Here is an 8,154-nt window from a genome sequence, read left to right on the forward strand (position 1 = left end):
GATAATAACATGTAACCTTCGCATAGCTTTATATCAATCAATGGTGTTGAGACAATAATGAACGCGACAACATACAAACGCGTAAGATATACAAACAAGACATTAGCATGGTTGAATAGAGAGATATACGAATGTAAATCAAGAACTGACCTATGCCAAGCGAATTCCGACCGCCAACTTGTCCGCTAAGAGAAAGGCAGACTATTTCCTGTTTGTCCGTCAACACGACCATTGTTGAGCCTAACTACGAAACTAGCCTACTAATGTCTACACTTTCATTATAGAGTTAGTTCATAGTCCCAAAATCTTAACTTAAAATGAAAAAATCTAAATTATAAAGTGTTAGAATTGATTCAATTAGCGGAGTTTACTTTACTCGCTCTAATAAATACTTCGCTCAAATTGTGTAATTATTATAATTCACATAAGTAATAAATTGCATTAAAAACAGATATTACCTTCATAAAAAATAATATTTGAATAAGTTTGAGTAAATAATTCCTGTGTAACCTACAAATTATGCATGTAATGAATGCTCGTGCGTCATCGGCTTGACACACAGGTCATAAGTGAAATGAATTATAGATCAACGCATAATAAAATTATGCGTTATCATTACGTAAATATCGGATTAGGATAGCCCGAGGGAATTCTCAAAACTATTACCATACAAAAAACGCTTGTACATGATTCAAATCGCTGCATAATTGTATGTGGCTCACCTACCTACGTGCGTGTGTAGATATAGGCACTTGTAATATACATTACGAAAATTATATCCATTTCCGACCGCCTACATTATGCCCTTGATACCAAAGTTTGACGTCATTGCGAGTAGATCCTATAATATATAATGGAGTAATCAATTAGCAAGCACTTTTAACTCCAAATTACCCAGTTAAATAATGAGGAAGTGATTTCTAATACATAAAAACATCTCTAAGGACATTAGCATATTATTATTGCGATCGCGACCAGTTAGTGCTTAATATGGACACATAATTTAACATTTGAATTGCATTATGCACTAAACATAACTGTCACCGAAAACAAGTTTATATGTTACATAGTTTGAATTTATTCTGATACGCTGACAACCGACGCCTTTCACGCTGTCTGCTTTTTATATTTAATACTGCATAATATTTTATTTAGATTATGATTTTACTATATTTTATTAGAGGTCCTTGCTCTAGTGTAAACAAGTCATTAAGGAAATACGAGGTTATACGTACTTTTGACTAGGCAAAGACTTTTCCTTTTTTATAAAAATAGTATATTACATGTAGCGCTATTTGAATTTGTGTATGGTGTAGTTAATAATCCAACATTAGTCTGTAGGAGATTTATGTCTTTTGACTTATAGAAACAGGATTCTTCTGTATGGGATTTCAGACTTTTAACTTTTGTTTAAGTCTTTGACTGCCAATAGAAAACTGTTGAAGGCAAATCCTCCGCTAACGTCGGTCACCGGTGACCCCGTGGCTTTTAAAGTCGTGTTTAAAAACATGATTGATGTTGATATGATTTATAATTTTATTATACATAAGCATAAAAGAAACAAAAGTATGAAAAAAATCTTTGCTTTCTAATTAATAGCACCATTTTCGAAAATATAGACCACTTCTAAATTGGCATTTCTTATAGCATAAGATAATAAAAAACTTTATAATTAGTACAAAAAGTTTGAAATATTATTCGCTAAAAGTATAAATTTTTAATTTATTACACATTGTTAGGATTCTTTTATTGTGTAACTAATACAATCACAATGAAAGTATTCAGAACGATGAACTTCGCGAGTGTGTGAATGATATAATGACGTGAATAAACAAATATTAAATCATATGATACTGGTAGACTGAATGTCTTTGTTGTCAGATGTTTATTTATATCATTAAAATTCTTCGTCTTTCTTTAAGTAGGAAATATCGACTTCTCCCGCCTTGGGCGAGGCGAGAGGGAGTTTCAGACTTAGTGACTAAAAACCACCCCGTTCCTACTCCTGCTCTTCGAGCCGGAGTCCCGAGAACCTGTTAGTTCTTCCGCGGTTTCCTTTGGCTTATAGTCTCAAAGCCAGTAGATTTATATCCGCAATATAAGTAGCGAAAAGGAGTAATATAAAACGAGTTAGATTTGGAGAAAACTCCAAATCTTTAAAAAGAGAGAGATTTCACAATAATTATTATTTCCTTGAGATAATTTACTTACTGATACTTTTCCCTCCGCCTAGAATTAATATTCGAACAATTAGCAATTATGCATTAGGGATTTCAATATCTAAAAAGGTTTCACGTTGTCTGAATATAAACAGGGTCCTTAGACAAAGTAACATCGCTTGGTAGCGAAACGATATCTAAAATCGTCATCGTCTCAACGATAACGACAAACATTTCTTAGACAAAGTAACATCGCGATCGTTATCGTTGTGTCGAATCGATTGTTCGTTAAAAAGCAAAAATATTGTTTATGGTAACGAAAATTTAGCTGTCAGTGTCACTCAAGAAGTTGAAATCGGATTATTCCCGCGAGTTATTACTGTTTTCGAATTTTACTGATAAGAATAAGTGAGTTGTTGGCGATCGCCGTACTTCGTGAGGGTGATGATATCACGGTCAGCGACGTTGGAGTGCTGGGTGACGTCACGGGATCGGCACGGTGGTCGCCGCACCGGTGGGCTTCAAGTGGTTGTGCTGCGATGCCCAGACGTAAATATCCGAAAACTGCTGGGCTCAAGTGCTTCCCAAGAGAAATATGACTTTATAAGTTCAATTTCGAACTAGCCCTCGCATAAGACAGTCCACGTTATTTCTAGTAAGTAATATAGTCTTTGTTTTAAGTAGTCGTTTTACTTCAGTGAAATCATAGAAATAAAGAGTAGCTAAAGTATTGTAAATTATAATAAAAACAACTTTATACTAGTAAGTAAGTGAATAGAGTATTATTATACTAAATTGTTGGTCAGTGGGTAGCCTTCGGGGCGATATTAAGTTTTAATTATCATTAACTTTGATATTAAGTTTTAGTCTTAATGATAATCAAAATAGACTCATTTTTGTAAATGACTGGTGTTCTAATCTATTGATTATTATAATTTTTAATGATAGTGATGAAACATGGAATCAAGAGTGCGAACAAGTTCCCAACAATTGTCAATGCTGCTTGAGGATATAGCAAAGTAAGTAAATCCAAGTTGTATTCACTAGTATGTAATGTACGAATGACGCAATCTTAACAATGAAGTACTTATACTGAATCTTTGTTTGTTTATGTTACAGTCATGGTGACCCGGCGAGGCCTCTTGCTGCATCACTAGGTTGGGTACAGTCAGACCGACTGTGGACTGAACTGACAAACATATTGAATGCTGTTGGTGGTGGTGGCAGCAAGACTACAGACAAGTGATAAAAAGTAAGGATCTAATGAACATTTTTGGAAAGACTGGTGTGATGGTAGAGTGGCTAGCAAGCTATTTTCTAAAGGGTTTTGGATAAGTGGACACACCCTTGTGGTTATGAAAATTGGCTTGTAATAATTTTCTCTGTTATAACTAGACTGGGGACTTTTTATAATTATGATGATGATGATGATCAATCTCTGACACCCATAGTAAGAAAGAAACAAGAAATGTTTATTGGCATATACCATAAAACATTTGCTTTCTTAGTTGTAAGTTTTCTTTTAAGCAAATATGTAAAAGAAAACATACAGCTAAACATTAACCTCCTTACTACAAAAATTCAAATAAGTACATATATAGTATAGTACAAGCTATACTTTGGTGTCCAAACCTGCATGTTATTGTTATTTTTCAATTAATTTCAAAAGTTCTTGACAAATTGGCTTTTTAATCTCATATACACATATATTATACTTATAACTATGGACAAGACTATAGAAAAGCTAGGATTTAAATTAATGTAAGTACTAGGTATACACCTTCAAGGGATCTGCTAAAAAATAAGCTACTTAATTGTCTCTAGTAGGTAGATGGCAAATAAATAAATCGAAATGTTTTATAAAGTATTCTTATTAACATTAGTCAACCAAGTAACTTCACTTACATGAAAGACACCATTAATTTTTTTGATAAATTAGTTTTTAACTTGGTTAATCTGGTTATGAATTATTATTTATAAATATTACCTATTATATAAATGATGAATTAGTATTTATAAAAATTCTTATACATAAATATTTAATATAAATAATATTTCTCCATCCACCAGGCGTGGTCCGCGGTTGAGATCGCCAGCGACACCGCAGTCTGCTGTTTCTCCCGGCCCTCGTTTGAGCGACCCCCTTCGAGATAGCGGCAAGCGAGTAGCTAAAAAGCTAAGAGCACACAGCACCTGAAAATTATAATAATACAGATTTAGATTATGTGGTTTTATTTTTACTTACCTCTACAGCAGTTAATAAAGTATTGTGTCGTACCACAATATTTTTGTTATATAGTTCCTATAATATATAAAACTAACCGACGAATAATGCTTGCAGTTATTAGGATCAATAACCAACAACAAAAGTATATGTTTGCCTGCAATAGGTACCTATAATTATAATGTTTAATTAATGTAAATTTTCTTACCTTTAGTTCCAGGGGAATCTCAGTAGAACCTTTTAATCGTACATGAGCTTCTAGCTCCTTGCATAATTTCCTAAATGCTCTTTTATTAAGTCTGAAATGTTAGTTGAAAAACAATTCAGGCATTTCTCCAATTGTTTCCAATAGCCGTCGCCGCATTTAATCGGTTTTGACGCCTCTCCCAGGCGTTCTCGTTGTGCACAACCCACAATAAACGAAGATAATGCATTTTATAATTTATTTAACCTGCAGTAATGCCTCTAACATAAAATAGAGGTCAAGGTCAAAAATCAGCTGTAGAATGAAATCCGGCCATCTTGTGTCGATATTAGTCGATAACTACAACGTTTTAGCGTTCGTTTCGTTATCCTTAATGACGATCACGATCGAGGCGAAGACGAACACTTAAAGTGCCGCTTGTCTACGCATTTGTATGGAATAAACACGATAACGTTCGGTAACGTATTCGTTACTTTATGGTTTCGTTATGAAATGTTACATTGTCTACCAAATTGCGATAACGATGTCGATGGACCACGTGACTTAACGCAGCTCCATACATTTTAGACTTTTCTAACTTCGTTATCGTTTTTTAAATTGTTACTTTGTCTAAGGCCCCAGTTGCGAAGCAAAAAATTGTAGCCTTACAAGTATCCGGCACCGCCTATTGCTTATAATTATAAGTTGATGTAACAACAGGATTGAATAACGAAACATTTTCTAAAAGTAATCAGTTCCGCCCGTTTCAGCGGACTTTAGGTCATTAACATGTATGGTAATGAAATGAAAAGTCATTCCGTTTAAACGATCAGTTCCCACAAACTCTACGCACGTGAAAATAATAAATATTTAAATAAATAAGTTTTTGTTCGAAATCGAGAGTCCGGACTGATTGAAGTGCGAAGCACGGACTCCTAGGTTCGGCTGTTACTTTTTCTAATTTCGAAATTCGAGAGAGTAATAAAGAAAATGTTAAAAGTACTTTATATGCCTCAAACATTGCCTAATTTTTAGAAGAGGAAAGTGTAGCGTGTTATGTTAAACAGGGTCTTTAATTTCTGTCACAAAAACAGTTAACACATTTTTATAGCTCAAAACACGCGTCAGCAAAAAATATTATTCATGCATTTAATTTGCAATAATCTAGTATTTTATATTCTAATGATATACGCGATCTGTATCTAGCAGCCCCTAAATATTGCCAATCGATTGAATATACCAAATTGCGTGGTCTAGAATAATTTTGTTTACTTACCTAATTTTGATCTTTATTACATTCGATTGACGTCAATGTCGGTTAAGTAATTTTTTATTGGATTTTTGATCTCAAATTGAAAGCTTTGGAATTAATTTACAAAATTAAGACTGTATTTACTTCTTTAAAAAATATTAGGATTGTTTGAATATCAAAATTGATGGAGTGACGACTCGGTGTCTAGAAGACTCGTTTATTTTAAAAAACCTGATAAACATTTGCATTATTATAATAAGTTAAAAAAAATACACAAACACAATAACATCAAATTGATTCTGAATATTCAAACTTAATTAGAAATAGGGTCCGGAGCTGCGGACTATCTAGCGGGTTTATCGGGGCTCCGGCTCGAAAAGCAGGAGTAGGAACGGGGTGGTTTTTAGTCAGTAAGAGTCTGACACTCCCTCCCGCCTCGCCTTTATAAGAGGGGAAACTCCCATGCTCGAAAACACATTTAATTACCAATCAGACTTAAATCTACGGAAACATCTTCAATAGCTTCCTAAAAAAAACTTTCGCATTAGTAACAAATTACTATTAATTATAATATTATAACTGTCAGATAACACGCAAAAATTATGTAAATTAACGTAACATCTTTGTGCGATAGCGTTGAAGGCGAATATCGAATAGGAAAAAAAATACATATGTATTATATTAACTAGTTATGTGTTTAGAATGTGCGATAGTACCGAACTTGTTACGCTAGATTTCGAATCAGTCGGCAAGTTATTCTGCGTTGACCTAGGTCGTGTCTAACTCTCGTCACGTAACAATAGACTTTAGCACTCACACCATGAAGGTTAATTTACAATTACTATTTGGGAAGTATGTAACTTAAGTATGAACAGATTGTTCCGTAGTTTTTTTATTTTTTATTATAGGTATTACGTTGTTAATTGCTTTGGCTCAAAACTTTGTTTCAAAACATCGTAAAATTTAAATTAATTCGCTTTACATCCGTTAGCGAATATATTATTTTTTATCTTCCTATTTTGTTTATTTGCCTTATTATGTTCAGAATTCGAAGATGCTTTATTAATATAATACTGTACTTAAAAAAATACATTATTAGGTAACCATAATTTAAATTAACTAAAAATCACAGTTTACTCACGTAAATTAATTGAGAAAAGCTCTACTAGTTTCGAGTCACAGAGGGACTCTTCATCATGACCAACATGCGTAGACACGGCGACGTCGCGCGGCCTACTGCATACTTAACACTTTAAACGCCACGGTCACCGATGTTAGCGGAGGATTTGCCTTCAATTGGCAGTTAGTATTTATAAAAATAAACCATAATGTAGCATATTTATGTAGAACAAACAATGTCACTTTATGATGCAAAATGTTACTAAGTCAAGCACAACAAAATGGGCATTGACCGTTTTAACGTGTTTAGGCGAAATTGCAACGTTTTATCACGCGTTTACCGTGATTTAGACTACAAAGCACATACTAGTCACGAGGCGTTGATGAAGTGCGCCCGAGCAACTCAAATATCTGGCACAAACGCATGCCGCGCACCTCTAAATCTAATAGAAAAGACAACAGAATTATCAACTTTATTTTTAATACAAATAAAATTCATTTCTAATCGTATTTTTTTGTTATAGTGCAAAGAATTTGTTTATTTTGCTTAAAATTTTAAAGCATTATCTAATCGTAGAAACAATAAAAAAAACTTCAACTCATTACGCGGACGTTTTTATTAGTTTTTAAATGCTCGTTACGAAATATGCCTATGACTATGACGTTTACTTTTTGAAATAATGTTTAAATTAGATTAATGTGTTTTTGTGCAGAAAAAGTTAGGTACCTGAGACAGCATTAGGATTTTTTTAATTGGCCTGACGTTCTATATAAGGTGTTCTAAAATTATTTGCAACCACTAAGATTGAATTTGAAATACAATAGTAAATATAAATTAATAGATTAAAAGTTTTTTTTCATACAAAAAATCTGACGTATGAGTTGTTATGAAAGAACTATCTCTTTCACTGTATCCGTCGCTTCAACAATGAAAACAATAATATTGCTATCTATTGTTTTCGCATAGTGTGTATTTGACCATTTCATTTTATGTAGAGTAGAGTTAATGTTTATTTGACTTTTTTATTTTCTCAAATTAAATTAACTGGTCCGGGTATGAAATTTCTTCAGTATTGTAATATTCAATCACAATACTACCTCCCATTAAAGCCGTGGGAGATAATATTAGAACACCTTATATAAATGTATGACAATATACCTATTATGTGTTTGCATTGTGCCTATTAATGTGCTAATAACACTTAAAAAGTTCGTC

The 8,154-nt window shown here is 33.2% G+C and overlaps 2 long non-coding RNA genes across 2 annotated transcripts; one reads left to right on the forward strand and one right to left on the reverse strand.

Moving 5' to 3' along the window:
* Positions 1 to 2,313: 2,313 nt before the first annotated feature.
* On the forward strand, positions 2,314 to 4,380 carry LOC118263530 (uncharacterized). Its single transcript, XR_007707286.1, has 3 exons — positions 2,314 to 3,178; positions 3,279 to 3,411; positions 4,230 to 4,380. It is a non-coding gene; the product is annotated as an uncharacterized LOC118263530 (long non-coding RNA).
* LOC126912581 (uncharacterized) lies at positions 4,013 to 4,853 on the reverse strand. Its single transcript, XR_007707287.1, has 2 exons — positions 4,592 to 4,853; positions 4,013 to 4,352 (listed from the first exon to the last, which is right to left on the reverse strand). It is a non-coding gene; the product is annotated as an uncharacterized LOC126912581 (long non-coding RNA).
* Positions 4,854 to 8,154: the final 3,301 nt, after the last annotated feature.

Source organism: Spodoptera frugiperda, chromosome 27 (genome assembly GCF_023101765.2).
Source record: "Spodoptera frugiperda isolate SF20-4 chromosome 27, AGI-APGP_CSIRO_Sfru_2.0, whole genome shotgun sequence".
Taxonomy (NCBI): domain Eukaryota; kingdom Metazoa; phylum Arthropoda; class Insecta; order Lepidoptera; family Noctuidae; genus Spodoptera; species Spodoptera frugiperda.